We start from the raw sequence: 16,076 nt of genomic DNA, 5'->3' as shown, positions 1-16,076 counted from the left end.
GACAAAAAATAATAAACTACCTAGAAGTCTTTCATTAACACCACCAAGAGATTCAATGGGCCTTTGAGTTTTGTTAAGTCAGTAAAGTCACTGCTACACTAATTTTGCAAAACCAAATCATACTAAATTAATGGAAGATGTTTTATGGTAGAGCCTGTCTTTCAAACTTTCAAAGGGGGAGTATTGACACCTCTGGACTTCAATCAGACCATTATTTTTCTAATCTTCTATCTCATATCAATATCTAATGTTTCGCCCTTAGTCCGTCTCCCTTGCTATGAAAACGGGGTCAGAATCAAAGTCAATAAAATAATGGGACTTTTATACTCTACAGCCTCAGTACATGCACATAAGGTATCAACATGATCAACAGTAACTTTCTTAAATATGTACAGGATCTACAGTTTCAAGTATCTCACATTTCTCCAATAGTTATTACTTAAGACACGAAATGAGGGACAGCTGGGCAGGGCAACACCACTTGGCAAATTTACGCTGAATACATCAGAGCAAGAATCGTCATTTTCCTATACCAAAAACATGTTAAATCAATTGTAAGATCAATAATGGTACATGTTTAAGATGCGTCAACCACCTTGTATGCACCCCCCCATTTAGTATTCATGTTGGGAATAATTGCTCTGAAAATTTGTGTATAAGTCTCAAAACAAATCGTCAAAATAAGAATGTTCAATCAGTCTTAACTTTGATGGCTCATTTTAAGACACCAGCTCAATTTTCTAGTATTTTATGCATCCTGACAACTAATTTGAGGGGTGTGTACAAAAATGGTGACCTTATCATTATGGGGAGTAAATGGCCCCTGTTGGATTAGATAAGAAACAAGTCTTCAGGTTTTGCTCATGGGCAGAGTGTGCTGTCCTGCCCCAGCTGTTGGGTGACACAGCACAAAGTGCAGAGTGGCAGAGAAAAGTGTTGACAGAACTTAGTACGACACTGCCTCTGAAGACTGGAGACAGAATTTTTTAGAATGTCTGTAGTCAGGGTGTCTGAGGACCATGGAAGGCCAATGAGGATGATGGTGAGGTAATCCAGTAACCTAAGAATGCTACTCTCCTTTACCCATGATACTAAACACGACAAAAAAAGAACATGATGATTCCCTGTGATGCTGATTCTCCACAGCAAAACATAATGAACAGAAAGCAATAATTTGAGGTGATACAAGGCAAAGCACTCCCCCAAAAATTATTAGAGAGGGATGATAAATTAGATCCAGCCATTATGTTGACTGAAGAAACCTAAACCATCTAAAACCCAAGGGAATGGCAGCTTGGTGATGACGATGGATGATGCCCGAAACAACAACACGACCTTGCCCATTCTAGGAGCCTGTTTGTGGGGGTGATGACACAGTGATTGGGTTATACATTTTTAGTTATTGCTCACAAGGGAGGGAATGGAGTCACCTATACTTAAGATGATTGTAATGCACTGCTTTCCGAGATACTTTCAAGCAATGATCATGTAGTTAATGCTAGTTCCTTAGGCACCATACGAGCTTACAAGAGATTAAGATTATACAATAGCTGAGTCACATCAACGAACACTTGACCAAGGAATATACCCTCCACATCTTACTGTAACTGACTTTGATATGAGTGAAAAACCTAACCTGACACCCTGACTAAAGTTTGAGAGGTAATTTAATTTTTAATATATTTATAAGTAGCTTTATTGGATGGATAGTCAAGTTCATAATTCTGAATAAAGATGATGAAGGGAAGAAGAGTTAATAGCAATATGCTCCTTCGTTCCTCTTATCAACTAACATATCATCTTTGCCATCATAAATAACATCACTCTATAATAATATCTATCTGACAAAAACAATCATGCAAGAAGTAAGATTCTGTATACACTCTTATTCCCACTCTATCACTGGCAGACACGTGCAGGACAAGATGAGAGGAGAGCGAGATAAATGTCGGGGAGGGAGGGGGATCATCGGAAGGGACACTCTGAATGAGGGGAACATTGCGCTAGGTACAGTCCTGGCTGATGGGACCCGGCAGACACCCCCACGAAATGATGGGTTCTTTGCCTCTCCTGGAATGATGCTGAGAATGATAGATGCCTAAACGCTCCCGAGAATCACACTTCACCGGCACACACCAAGACACCCAGAAAAAAATGAAGAAATAAAAACTTGGCCTTTCTTATGCACCTATGGCCCAAGCTTCAACAACCACTGCAAGGCACCCGAAAAAATTCCCCTTGTTTCCTATTCCTGGACATGTGTGGCGGCCTTGAAAAACCTTGCTGAAGTCTGCTGATCTACCTAAATGAACACTTTCTTCCTTATGGCAGCAAACTCCACGTATAAGCAGAAAAAGGCAATGATGGCTGCTGCGCCCTAATGGCAGAGTGTTTTTTCAAGCTGTCAGAGATCCTATCCAGCCTTCTTAAGCGTCAAAGGCAAGAATAGTTTTATTATGAATTTTCTCCCAATGAAGCCTCACAGAAAGATGAACAATAAACCTTTGCTACCATAGAGAGCTACAGAAAGTTGAGGCATACAGAGGACCCTGAAAGTTGGGAAATGCATGTAGTGGTGAGTCATGCACAATGCTTGTTTAATACTTGGAGAAAGACAGGAAGCTGCCATTCCCAGAACATTTCCACTTTATCACTCACTCTCATCCCATCCAAGGGGAATTACGGGAGGACATACTCAGAACTGCCTCTCTTTGACTGATAGACACGATGATGCAGCTTGAAGTGGACAAGAGGGAAGAACACTTAGCCAGCAGCACTGACATCCACCACATTACGAAGGGTTACGTTACTAAATTGTACACTGGCATTACTTCTGCAATTCTTAGCAAGTTATGAAAGCCAAAGAAAATCGTTATTAGTGTGGAATGAGAATGAGCTGTCTGCAATCAGTAACTGGAAAGGCTAAAAGGTCATGACCCTCCTTCCTACCTCTGCTGTGGGTATTCTCACCAACAACTCATCCTTAATTGCACTCATGATGGGAAAATAACCACTCCAAAAAATTGAGTTGAGGTATAAAAATGAGATCTTGTCAAAATAGGAAATGTTTATTAATCTATAGTTTGACATTGTAAATTTTTAGGCCTCAGCTCAGTTTTCCATTATGGTTTCTTCCTGACATGAGTGCTAATCAAAGGGTGAGTAAGAGCTGGCAAATGCACCCTAATCTTCCCTCGCTGTGGTGGGTGACTCGGGAATGGAATGACGGAACCCACAACTCCTACATTACACGCCAGACGACTCGGTGACATGTCTACTCCACGTCCCAGAATGCAAAAATTTATCTCTGTGTGATGGATTCCTACACAACCCCTAAATGTTTTCTTCACTAAACGAGTCACACTTAGCTGGCACATAAATCTCAACAAATTTTCACAGATATTTGAGAGCACAATCATTTCTTACTACATCAAGACAAGAGTACGTAATTTTTTATCTTTTTTTTACAGGTTTTGGAACACTGAACTTTGCCTAATGATACAAGCAAATAGAAATGTCCACACCATTCTGAGTTTACAGTTTAGTATCCATCCAATCCAAATGAGATTTCACCCATGAACAAGACATTCAAACCTCAACTCTTAAATAAAACATGAAGCAAAACTTTTAAACCACTTCATCATGTACTCTCCTGCCAGCTAATGTTACTCTCTGCATCCACTAATTCTACATTCACACCTTAATAAGCCACTCTCAGCAGTTTCCTCTAGTCTTCTCAAATTTAACAATATCAACAATGGTCATAAAATGGATAGTGGTAAATCTATAGATATTATTATTATTATTATTGTTATTATCATCATTATTCACCAACACACAAGTCTAACACTTCCCCAAACAAGTTACAGCTGAACACTGCTGGAATAGAATAGTGTGCATCTCTTCTCTAGACAGACATGCAATCATTATAGTGTTTATCATCTTACATGTCTAGTGAGGGACAGAGAGCAGTAAGAAGACATATGTATATACATCTAAAGAGGCTTAAAGATGTATCTAGATGTATGTGTGGTATATGTATGTGTAATGTGTAATGTGTGATGTGTGTGTGTGTGTGTGTGTGTGTGTGTGTGTGTGTGTGTGTTGGTTGTCCTATTTTGTGGAGGTATTGAGCACATCTACATGGACAATTCACATCCACTATTAACACTCAATTCCTCCAGGCCAGAGGACTAAGCCGAGGAAAGAAGGACAACAAGATCTGCCGTCACAGTCACTCATACCAAAACACACACAATGAAAGTCACTTGAGGAGGAAAAGTCAGCAAAATAAAACAATCGGGTTGGTGATCTTGTGTGTTAAGGCAAATGTCTCTGACTATGGGAAAAAAGGTAAACAAAAGGGTGAGAAGTATCAGGATAACTGCGGTGACGGGTGAAATAAAGTTTTTGAGGCCATACTGTAAAAAGATCTAAAATGAAGGGGTGTTGGTTATCAGAGTAAGCCTTGGAATTAAGCTACATTGCGAGGTTTTCTATATTTTTACAGCTTTGATTAATGGTAATTTCTTCACAAATCTTCCTAGACTGAGAAACAAAAAGTAACGCACCATATCCAAAACAAACTAAACTCAGCACTACTCTGCCAGACTTTGGGGATTACACTATTTGGGGTTAGCATAAAAAAAGCCTTAAAAAAAAAAAAAACATGAGGGAAATACAAAGACATCAACCATGACCAGTAATCTCATTGCCTCATTCACACCAATACATACATACACACACACACACTTTCATAAACATATTTGACACTTCAATGAACAACACCCTTTACCATCCTAACCCATGTTCAAACCATTAACACACTAATAATAATAATAATAATAAAAAAGGAAAATTATATAAGTACATACACCATGGGTTCTAATTCACTTTAGGTTTGAGACACCGCTCCGTGGAACCCGTGACCACACTGTTCTAACCTTATGTACGGGGAATATCAATAAATAAAAGTGCAGATGAGGCCCAACTGAAAACAGCAGCAGTAGTTACTTGCCTAAAAAGGAAAAGAGAAAAAAAAAGGACAAAGAAATAAAACTGCTCTTTCAAACTTACTGCAAAGGTATCAGAAAAGGAAGATAAACATAGAAGGGGAGAGAGAAACTAAAGAGAGAGAGTTAATAACAGTAGAAGTTCCCATACTAGCAGAACCCATTCATGTGAACTAAACTGCTGAAAACAACCAAAGACAAATAAGAAACAGCGAGATAAACAAAGTGTCAAAAAATGAGAAGAAGTCCTGACAGCAAAGGAAAGCTATTGGCACAGACAGGTATGGTTGAAAGGATATCGATTTACCTCACTCCTAACTCCTCGGCAACCCTTTTCAACACGACAAGTCACTGGGAGGAAGGAGCTTGAAGAGAAAGGAGAGTGCAATGACAGATAAGTTGGTGGAGCGGGGGCGTGACTTGCTGCATCGAGAGAGGCTGCAGAGTAAGGAGTTTAAAGTGCGGTGGATCAATATGCTTCAACCATCCTCCCCTGTCTTCTCCATTCCCAGCACAGGTCACAGAGATGAGGGGCAGCCTGAAGGTAATGCCCAGTGTCGGTGCAAGGATGACAGCACCACATGACTAGGAGGTGCAGAAAAGTAGTGACAATGAACCCTTGAGATGAGTGGCTGCCATGTGAAGGCTGGACAGAGCTTTTCCTTCTCTCCATGACTAACAGACTGAACAGAGCGATCCGATATGTAGTGCTAGACGGGTAAGGCGTGTTTGCTAAATCGTATGCACCACTTAAATTTGTGTTCATATTCTTATTCTTTCTCTTGACAGCTTCTTCAAATAGGGTCACTGTTTTGAGGCTGTGGTTCAGGGCTTTAGAGTTAACACCCTTCCTAACAACCTTGCCCTGGTTCTTCACTTCCATGGCTTGACACACTAACCAACTAGACTGCCATGCTCAGATCAAGATGCAAACTACCGAGAAATAATGAGACGGTAAAGTTAAATTGTCCAAACAGTATGATAATCTACATTTGTTTAGACGTTAATTCGCTTTTATATCTTACCTCAGTTTTCCAAGGTAATTTTTTTTTTGCAATATAAATGTTAATTGGGATGGTGCATGCAAATTTGTAAACACACCCTACTAGCCAGGCACCAAATTTCACTGCTAATTGTGGGATCTCTCTACTCCCTTTCACTCATATCAATAATGTAAAGATGCAACAAAAAAAATTCCTTCATTGCTTGAGTGATTTAGCGTCAACTGGAAAAAAGACCAAGGAATATTTTTTTACCGTGATAACTGAGTCGCTGTGTGACTGGTTGTGAGTGAAGTGCCTTGGTGGAGGAGAAAAAGATCCCAGCACTTGACTTTCCATTTGACAAATGTTGATGAATACTTCTCTGCCCTCATTCCTCTCCTCATCAGAGCAGAGCCTCCACAGCACATGCAGCTGGACTGACTCACTAAACTGTTAACCCACCAGAGCTGATTCCAACACATGTATATAATGAGCTCTCCAAATTTTATTAACATAACTTGGAATAAATACTTCATCACCATGTTACAGTGACCTTAGAACTACCACTGTAAAAAGTTAATTTACTAATAAAAAATCAATAAAGAAGACACTAAAATCTAGAGCACTCAATATCAGTGCCACAGTAATAATGAAAAAACAAATAAGTAACATGACATCTACATCTTGTGCCTATGTGTTTGGTGAGTCAGTGACTGGAATAAAAATGAGAATTTTAACTGTAGCTTCCTCTTCCCTGTGACAGGTGAACAGAAAAAAAGGTGCACCTGCCGACGACACAAGTCCAGTGAGATGAGGAACATGTTCATAGTGGGAAAGGATAGATCAGTAGGAAGAAGATGCTGCTTTGTAAATAATAATAATAATAATAATAATAATTCCCCCTTATCCTACTCAACTGAACATTGTCACACAACCTCTAGGTGACTAATTGAGAGGTGAAATATGTATATGTATATATATATTCATACCAGCCAGTCATTACCTGCAGTTTACAGACTACATCATTAGAAAGCTGGGTTGCTTATATGCTGCACTGATGAATGAAGATGATGGCATATTAAATAAAGCGATTTAACTGATATGCTACGATTATATACCTGACTCACTCGCTCTCTCTCTTTCAATACGAATAAAACACCACTTGGGACAGGCGAACAACACAGTCTGGCACTCGGTAAACACAACACACACGAACAGACACACGCATGCACGCAACTTCATCTTCATACACTCAGGTCAAGTGAAATGGGCACAGCTCCTCCACCCCTGGGGCCTCTCTCACACCGGGGGACAGGCTGAGGAGGTGCATGGAGGACAGGAGTAGCTTCTTCTACAGTAGTCTGGTGGTGACATCCCAGCCTCCTCTATGCTGGTCCTGGCTAGTACTGGCCATGACTAGGAGATGCATTCTGCGACATGCCTGGCGAGAGGGAACAGTGATGGCAGTGAGGCAGATGCTTGGAGGAGGGTGACAAGAGTGAAAATTAAGGTGAATGAACGAGGAATGAGGGCAAAGTGGATGACAGGTTTAATAATGAATTGGAGTAAAAAATCGGGGTGAATGTGAAAGGTTGGAAGAGACAAGGGTAAAACTTAAGGGTAGTACAAAAGTGAGGAAGGAGTGAGGGCAAAGTGGATGACAGGATTAAAGAAGTGGAGTACAACACAGGGGAAAACAAGGAAGGTTGAAAGAGAGAGTGAAAGTTGAGCTGGAAGTACTAGATGTAAATGGGGAGTGAAGGCTAAGAGGGTAAAAGAATTAACCCTTACACAGCACGTGAAATACAGGTATGTCTCAGATCAGGTGGACACAAAGGGTGGGCAACACACTACACGTCTTCTCAATTTTTACCATATTTTGAATTTTACAGCAACCTCTCGTTGTCTGTATATCAATTAGATCAAGCAGGATTAGATTCTGTAACAGCTGTGGCATCTATGTAGAAACATGAGGAACTCTATCTGATGTGTGCCTTGGAGCCCAAGCTTCTCAGGCCTTACTACACATCATCATCATCATCATCATGTTTTTAGTCAATCTTCTCTATAATATCATATATGGTTTGATGTCTGATGATCTTCCTCCAGTTGCCTCTGTCAAGTGCTTCATCCTAATTAACACAGAGTGACTAGCTCCTCCACACATTTCCTCTAGGTCTTCTCTGGTCTGCCTGGTGGTCTATGACAAGGCACCTTGATGAATGACTCTAAAGTGTCACTCTCATCTGTTATCTTTACATCTCTGAGGCATCTTTGTCTCCTGATCCTGAGAGTACAGCTCAGTTCCTAGACTACAGATCTTAGTCTCCTGATTCTGAGAGTACAGCTCAGTTCCTAGACTACAGATCTTCTTACTATCAATAAGTATAATAACAACAATAATAATAATTATAAGTTCAATCAGTCTCAAGATAGGTAAAAAAGTACTTTATGTATTTCTTTACCTCACTGACAAAATTGTAACGCCCAGAAGATTAATACTTTTTGTGTGATGCAAAAGCAAATCTGCCCATCTGGTGTACATGATGAGACAAAAGCCAGCCTATCATGTAAGGGTTAATGAAGTGAGAGCGAGTACAGATTAAAGGTAGTGAGGATAAGAAGAAAACATGAGATCATACAGTGGAGAATGTCAGGTTCAAATGAAAGTTGAAGGCAAGATACACTGATACAAGGACTATCCATCCATCAATAGTAATGTCTGGTGTGGTGTTGAGGCCGCAGCAGTGCTTTGCCGTGAGGCCAGAGCAGTGCAAGCCGCGGTGGTGGTGGTCAGCGTGGGGTCTGAGGCCTGCGGTGAACAGTGATGCTAGACAGCTCAACCTATAACACGTTTCTGATGCATTGGTCTCCCTTTCGTGCTTGGCTATGGTGAGGTCCTCCTACTAGTTTAATTAATTTTTACTGAATGAAAGCCTATCCCTTTCTGATAAACTGCCCTATACTCTAATTTCTCTTGACTTCCCTCCATTCAGAAGCATAAGAAAACCAAACACCATATTAAATGCACTACTTCACAGGGTGGATCTACCATCAGAAGCACACACACACACACGCACAAAAAAAAAAAAAAAAAAAATAAATAAATAAATAAATAAATAAATAAATAAATAAATAATAATAATAATAATAATGATAATAATAATAATACAAAAAAAATATAAATAAATGAAATAAAATAAAATAAAATAAAATAAATGAAATAAAACAGATGTGAACTCAACTTTACCTTCCTTTCCTACACAACCAACACCCATCACAGAACCTCACCCCTTTCAAACCCGCACACACTCACACCCCATGAAGTTGACGACTACTATACGCAAACAGTGTGGTAGCTGAGAAAAAATTATCCTGAATGTCTCGCGTGTTGAGAAAAAAAAATTTCCTGAATAGATCCATGTCTCATGCGTTGGGAATCTCTTTTTTTTATCCCAAATGCATCTGTCATGTGCTTTGAGGAGAGGCAGTTCCCCCCCACGACAATCTTACCCTGCAGCCCCCCACCCCCTTTCCCCCGTCTGAGTGGTGCTGACAGCTAGTGACCAGAGTATAATAGCTCCTGGCTAGGTGCTGCATGTCGAGTTTGTATTTCTTACATACATACAGGTTTCTACTTTACCAGTGCAAAACTCCACTTAATGGGAATGCAGGAAAGTAAGCTTTGCAAATAATAAAACTCATACATACTTACAAAAACTTAATAGCACACCTCAGGATTAATCAACTGAGTATGTGTACATGGTTACATTATTACATACCAAAAGCCACTCTTAAAACATCAATTACAGAGGTTAAGAGGTATGAAGCTTCTGGTTAGTTAGAAGGAGTGGGAAAAGTTAATCTGTTGAATGAGAAAGTGAGGGAGAGAGACAAAGACAGACAGAGAAAGAGTAAATGCCAATTGTGTTAGTAAGGGAAGCTGATTAGGTATACAAAGGTAAGGAGAAGGATAACAACATACAACACACCAAACAAAGATACAAAAGAAAAGAAAAAAAAAATCAGGGAAAACAAAAGAGCACTCCAAGGAGGAAGCACCACAGAGCAAAAATAAAGTGTGGCAAGTGGAGTCTATGTATTTACTCACTGTCACAAACCTCCTAATTGCTCTAGAAAATCAACTACTTCTCCTCAGCAACTGAAATAAACAGAAGGAAGGAATTTGCAGATCACCGAGGTTATTGTATTGATTAATAAGTAGAAGCTTATTTAAGGTGTCACACAAAAGTACACTAAACCATCAAACAGATGTACTTTAGTGTGCCATGAGAGTCACACGTTTCAGCACTGAGTTATCTGCCTGGGTGCACAAGATGATGATGTGTGAGTTGTGAGTTATATACAGTTGAGAACGAAAATATTGCTCCATCTTACTCTAAACAAACTGGCACTTGTAACCCCTTCCCCTATGGCAAGTCACTTTCCTTCCTCTGCCACTTAGTCCCCATCTCTCTCCTCTCTTTCTGTTTCTCACCCTTCCTCCACTCCCTTCTACCTAATGTGACTTGCCGTGCAGTTTAGAACAAGAAGGGCTGATATTTTTCGCCCTAACTGTATATACTAAGAGTGTGAGTTGTGACAATGTGATAAACAAGATGAAGGGATTACTCACAAGACCCCTGTTATTAATTAGTGAGGAAAGCAAGACAGGCCAGACCTATAAGATTGCCAAGCTGATTGCAAAGTAATTTGAAGATGCACAGAATGGTATGACACAGAAGAGGTTGAAGTAGATAGGTTGTAGTGGAAGTGGTTTGTGAAGAGTGTATGAAGCAGTGTTGAATCCCTTTCCAACTTCAAGATCAATGTGGGATGTAAGATCTTCAACATCAATCAGCAACATCGTATCATTTAGGATACAAATTAGGTCACAAATGAATATTGCTTTAGTATTAACAAATTGTAAAGAGGAATGTGTGAGGTAATTTGCATCCCTTCCTGACTCTGAGGATCTCCATGTGACCCCAGATCTTCAATGTCCTGAGACACGTCTTATGGAAGGAGTGTGAAAGTGATCATAACCAATGGCAGGATATGGGGTGGCAGTTAATTGGTGGGTGGCTCAATGTACTGGGTGAGCTACTTTGGTATTTCTCCCAGGACTGATATTTTTCTTTCTTCTCTAAGTTTGCTGGAAATATGGTTTGTAATCAATGAAAAATGTTGTTATTTTTTCACTTGTGGATAATCTTTTTAAGTTTACCTTATTCCCCACTCTGTATATGCTAGAAAAAGTGTTTGTGACACTAAGTGAGCATGTTTAGCGTGTGAGTTTTCTACAAAATTGATTTTCTTTCTCTTCACTAAGTTTTCTTGGCTTTCCATTCTTTCTAGGCTGGAGACATGATGTGTGATGATGAAACACGTTCACTGTGAGAGAATTTCCTCTCACGACACTTTATTTTTCTAATTTTGCTTGACCTCTAACCCCTCCAATGCAGAAAATAAGGTTTATGATGATTAGGTAAGCATGTAGAGTGTACAGGTTTCAGGAGATCACAAGGATAGTCTTTGAACACCTGAGACTCTGCTAGTAAACCCTTAGGCCTAATCTGTCTAAGGCACAAATTTGTGCTACTAATACTGTAAAGTAATAGGAAATTAGACTGCAGAATATATGAAAAAATGAGGAAAGACAAGCAAGACATGAAGTAATAGACACACAGTAAGGTGGAGATAAACATAAAGGTCATGAGACACAATAGAAAAGGTTGTTCTCTGGGGAATAGATTTAACCCAGTAGCTACGGGGATCATGTTTCTTAAAGGCCCTTCTAAGCGAGAAAAAAAAAAAAAAAAATCCCACCACTCACACAAACCATTTCAAAATATATATAAATGCATTTGTGATCAGTTTATGCATTATCTATTTTGGGGGCTTAATATCATGGCAAAAATCTGGACCGTCGCTGGGACACGGTAAAGTCACAAATTTGGCCTGTCGTTGCTACCGGGTTAAAAGTTTGATGGTGGTATAGGTGTTGTACTCATTTTATGGATGGTATTAGGTATATATCAAAAGTCAGTAAACATCCTGCATGCTAGAACAGAAAAAATAACTATGGCTAAGTAAAAACTTCCCAACTTAACCCGGTAGCAGCGGGGATCATGTTTCTTAATGGTCCCTCCAAGCGAGAAAAATGAGAAAAAATTACCCCTCACACAAACTATTTCATAATATATATCAAAGCATTTCTGATCAGATTATGTATCATCTATTTTGGGGGGTAAATTTCTTGGCAAAAATTTGGCCCGTCGCTGCTACCGGGTTAATACCTTTACACTAAAAGAAACATACAAAAGTATTGTCTCCTGAAATCAATAGATATTTCACAAGCAAATGATGCCTGCACATTACTCTACAGAGACAAGGAGTAAAGATGTCTGCAGTGGAAAGTGCATTCTCCCTGCTGTTGAGGATGATAATGAATATACAGGACAACCCCTTTAAACAATGAGTCAGGGAAGACAAGAAATGGAGAAAATTTGTCTATTGTGGAAATTACTTACTCCCCGCTCTCAAAATGGATAATGTACATATGGCACACCCCTTCGCCATTAACTTGGGGTGTGTGGGTAAGCAAGAAGACAAGGAGATGGGAGAAAAACTGCTTACTGTAGAAAATACCCATCCTACTGTCAAAATGAACAATGCATATAGAGCCCACTCCTTAACCTTCAAATGGGGACACATAAGTAAGGGTACAAAGGTGGGGGTGGGTGGATGAGGAGAGGCTTACCTGGTGTGTAGGTGGGCTGTGAGCCGGTGTTGAGGGAGGTGCTTTCGTTAGCCCCTGCAGAGAATGGGTTGGTGCCCTGGGAGGGTGGTGGCATGGCAAACACTGGCTGGCTCATCCCCGGGCCACTGCCGTCTGCACCGGGAGTCCTGCAGGGGATGGAGGGGAGGGAAGGACGTCAGGGTGTGCGTGACTTGGGATCTGCTCCTTAGCTTTGTGAAGTGTGGACATGAGTGAAAACTAAACATAACTGGTGCTTTCTCTGGGTGACTGTATAGTAACTGGTGCTTTTATTGATCTAACTGTAAGATACTGTGGCTGGTGCTTCACTGCAGCAACATACAAGAAGTCTAAGATTAGGTGACTGGTGCTCAGTTAAGTGATATACAGTGGCACAAGAGCATGGCTATCTCAGTGCTTTAATCACAATTCAGTCTCAGTGCTTTACTCACAACAACGTAACATGTTATACAAAACAAATGTGTATGTTCAACCATTAGTAGATTCTAACAGACAGACACGTGGAGGCATGTGAGAACTCAGTGCATGCAGTCTACCAGTTGCATGGAAGCAGGCATCATTTCCCTCTAGATATCTCACTACCTCTTGTCATGCAGTATCCAACATTTATTACAATAAGGATTTAAGATATGAGGTTAATAAAAATAAAAAAATAAATAAAAAAATAAAAAAATAAATAAATAAATAAAACATTCCAAACAAAGAAAATATGAATTATGCATGCTCCTAAACTCTGAACTTGGGTTGTATTTACAAGGCATTTCATTTACATGTACATACTGAGACCCAAAGAGAAAGGGTGGGCATAGGTTCTCTCTCGCTCTTTTCTCTGTCATCTGCATGCCTGTCTGTCTGCGTCCCTCTTGCTCTTTTTTCTCTGCTCCTTTCTATCCCTGTGTCTGTGTCTGTCTGTCCTTTCTAGTACTCGACATCTCATAGACCCATCCAAGACACATAATTAAATGCAGCCCGCACACACACACACCAGGATAATGGTTATGGTTCAACACAGTACACAGCTGTGCTTGGAGGGACCTACAACATTAATGGTTATTGCATCCACACATACACACACACACACCTCACAGGAACACTGGGGCTCACATAACCCCCTCCTGCCTGGCTGCCCACCTTCCCAACAACAACATATAAAATCGATATCCTTGATTATCTTAATTAAAGTAGCTTTTTTTCAATAACAATACTCTTTATATAACTGCCATACCACACCCATAATGGGTAAGATTTGTTTTTCAACTCCAAAATGTATGTAGAAAATATTTTTTCCCACAATTCAAAGAGGCTACTTAAGTATATATATATATATATATATATATATATATATATATATATATATATATATATATATATATATATATATATATATATATATATATATATATATATATATATATATATATATATATATATATATATATATATATATATATACATCACAGCCAGAGATGTCATGCCAGGACTAGTTGTAAAACTATAATATAAAAGATGGCTGTGGCTTTCTGAGGCATATATAATTGGCAAAGTATCCAGGCAGACCAGCATGTAGATGTTTGGGGCATGGCACTCCACTGGTACCCCCAATAGTGTGGAGTAGGGCAGGGGGGGAAGGGGGGCATTGGGCAGGTCATGGGTGGGAACGAGGCCTTCGTGCAGCTCTGCCAAAGCTGAACTGGCTTTGTGCATGATTATGGATGTCTCTTTTAGAGAAATTACTTTCTTACAGGCAAAGAAAACTGCATGATTCTTTCTGCTGCAGACTGCTTATATAACTTGTATGAATAGACAACGGAACACTGCCCTAGAGACTGAGCACCTGTTCAATGTATGTCCCACACTGACCAGGGTGACACCATACTCAGGGAATCAAAACAACCAGAGAAGGGTGACTACAAGACCAGATGATATAATGGAGTATGTTGGGCGAGTCAGTAACGGATATTGTTAAATGTTTCATTCTTACATAAACAAAGAGCAGCAGAAATATCTAATGCCAAATGCTCAGCTTATAAAAACAGAGAATAGCCAAGAAACATGTGCCAGTGACAGGTGGCTGTGGCAATGCAGCCTCCATTCTGCACACTCAGCTCAGCCTTCTTCCACACAGCGCAGAGTTTCACACAAGACCAACAGAGGCTCCAGCATACTTGTTGCATCTACATGACTAATGATGAAATCAGATGGGCCGAGGGTGCTGGAGTGGAGCAACTACAAGCTCATCCAAACGAGGCTTAACCACTGACTCATTAACTACCTGAACGGATTGCTGGGAGGAGCATTCGAGGGCCTTTCCTCTTGCCTGCAAATTCACCAACACTTCAGTGAGTTATTCCAAACAGCCTCACAGACTTCAATGATGTTAATAATGTCAACTTCATTATTCAATTACTCTAATGGTTCAGAAGCATTAATTAGTAGACACAGAGAACATCACCATGCTACATTCAAAGCAAATTAGCGCAAAATGCAGGGCATCAGAATCTTTTCCTTAATCTATACAAACATCTGTTCCAACACAGGATAACAGTTATGTCTGACCTCCAACACTGCAGAGACTTACATCAACAGGTGCTCTATAACTTCAGATACTTAGCCTTATTCCTGCACCAACTACCCCTCTACGGTCAAGGGGGTACACACCTAAATTTGCACACTGGAATCGCCACTTATTTACAATAACACCAAACAATTTTTTATACACACCTCATACCTCTTTTACATTATTATGTATTAACACACAACATGAATTAGTACCAATCCACATTAACCTAAATGGGAAAGAATAATGGCCACATAACCACTGGTCAAATTAACATTATGGGAGTATCACGTGACACTAGTCTATTCACTCCAACTGAACTCCTAGCTGAGTGAGTAAGGACGCTGCTGCCTGTGTTGGTGGGCTGGGCGTCCGACACCTCCACTGCCCACCACTCTCATGTAGGTTCAGAAAACTTTCATACTACTTTCCTTAGCTCAACTGTTATGCAAGATAACAAATTTAGTTTACATCATTGGATTAAGCAGTGATTGTACAACTATAACACTATTTCAAAAAAATTATAGAATAAAAAATGAAGTAATTATGGTGAGTATTGATAAAAAAAATAACATTTAACCCTTTTCATTCGTGACGCAGACGTTGGTGTCACAGTATGGAAAGGGTCAAGAGGAAATGGAAGAGGATGAATCCTCTTCTAAACCTCTCATTCCTCCTCTAAATTCCTCTTAATCCTCTTCCATTTCCTCTTAAGAGGTTTAGAAGAGGATTAAGAGGAAATG

At 39.8% G+C, this 16,076-nt stretch overlaps 1 long non-coding RNA gene across 3 annotated transcripts; it reads right to left on the bottom strand.

Moving 5' to 3' along the window:
- Positions 1-2,371: 2,371 nt before the first annotated feature.
- Positions 2,372-15,835, bottom strand: LOC126993966 (uncharacterized). Of its 3 annotated transcripts, none has more exons than XR_007748604.1 (3): positions 15,049-15,835; positions 12,759-12,904; positions 2,372-7,436 (listed from the first exon to the last, which is right to left on the bottom strand). It is a non-coding gene; the product is annotated as an uncharacterized LOC126993966 (long non-coding RNA). The 3 variants fall into 3 exon arrangements; XR_007748603.1 differs by lacking the exon at positions 15,049-15,835 and adding an exon at positions 10,107-10,157 and having other exon boundaries at positions 12,759-13,359; XR_007748602.1 differs by lacking the exon at positions 15,049-15,835 and having other exon boundaries at positions 12,759-14,069.
- Positions 15,836-16,076: the final 241 nt, after the last annotated feature.

Source organism: Eriocheir sinensis, unplaced genomic scaffold (genome assembly GCF_024679095.1).
Source record: "Eriocheir sinensis breed Jianghai 21 unplaced genomic scaffold, ASM2467909v1 Scaffold70, whole genome shotgun sequence".
Taxonomy (NCBI): Eukaryota; Metazoa; Arthropoda; class Malacostraca; order Decapoda; family Varunidae; genus Eriocheir; species Eriocheir sinensis.
The sequence above is the reverse complement of the archived record's forward strand: the minus strand, read 5'-3'. Positions and strand labels throughout refer to the sequence as shown.